This window comes from Myotis davidii, unplaced genomic scaffold (genome assembly GCF_000327345.1).
Source record: "Myotis davidii unplaced genomic scaffold, ASM32734v1 scaffold385, whole genome shotgun sequence".
Taxonomy (NCBI): Eukaryota; Metazoa; Chordata; class Mammalia; order Chiroptera; family Vespertilionidae; genus Myotis; species Myotis davidii.
In genome coordinates, this window is record NW_006296096.1 from 493131 (window position 1) to 494154 (window position 1024).

Here is a 1024-nt window from a genome sequence, read left to right on the forward strand (position 1 = left end):
ACTGAATGAATAATAGGTAAATAAAAGTGGTATATCCATACAGTGAAATATTATTCAATGAAAGAAAAAGAATAAAATACTTATAAGATAGATGAACCTTGAAACATTATGCTAAGTGAAAGAAGCCAGGCACAACAGGTCACATTGTATGCTTTCATTTATATAAGACTAGAGGCCTGGTGCATGAAATTCGTGCACTCAGGGGGTGGTGTCCCTCAGCCCAGCCTGTGCCTTCTAGCAGTCTGGGAGGTCTCGGGGGATGTCCGACTGCTGGCTTAGGCCTGCTTCCCACTGCTACGGAGGCGGGAGAGGCTCCCTCCACTGCCCTTGCACTCGTTAGCCATGAGTCTGGCTTCCAGCTGAGCAGCGTGCCCCCTGTGGGAGTGCACTGGCCACCAGGGGGCAACTCCTGTATTGAGTGTCTGCCCCCTGGTGGTCAGTGCACGTCATAGTGACTGGTTGTTCCACGGTACGGTTGATTTGCATATTACCCTTTTGTTATATAGAATATCCAGAATAGGCAAATCTATAGAGATAGAAGTAGATAAGTGGTTGCCTAAAGGTTAGAGTTTGGGGGAGAGGTAATAGGGATAGACTGCTAATAGGCATAAAGTTTCTTTTGGGGGTGAAAAAATGTGTTTAAATTGATTGCAGTGATGGTTGCACAATGCTGTGAATATATTGAAATGTATTTAATTGAATAATTTAAATTGATGAATTGTTTGGTATATGAATGAATGTGGATTGTCAGATCCTAAAATAGAACTGTTGGCTCCATTTGATTGAGCAGCTCATGGAGCTCAGACTGTAGATCAAGGAAGGAGCTCAAGATACATCTTCATGACCTGGAGAGCTCGCCTAAGTGACCTCAGTCCTTTAGTGTTATTCTTTTCTTGGGTGGAGAAGTACCGTTAGCACGTCACTGCAGCAAATATGATATTTTCTGGGTCTTGCCCTACTGTCTGAATTTTTACAAAGTAGCACTTCAAAGATCTAGCCTTAAGCTCAATTCTTACAGAGTCAG

At 43.2% G+C, this 1024-nt stretch overlaps 1 protein-coding gene across 1 annotated transcript in view; it reads right to left on the reverse strand.

The window, feature by feature from the left end:
- The window catches only part of LRMP (lymphoid-restricted membrane protein), a 65001-nt gene that overhangs the window by 29544 nt on the left and 34433 nt on the right, over window positions 1-1024 (reverse strand). The window lies entirely within an intron of this gene.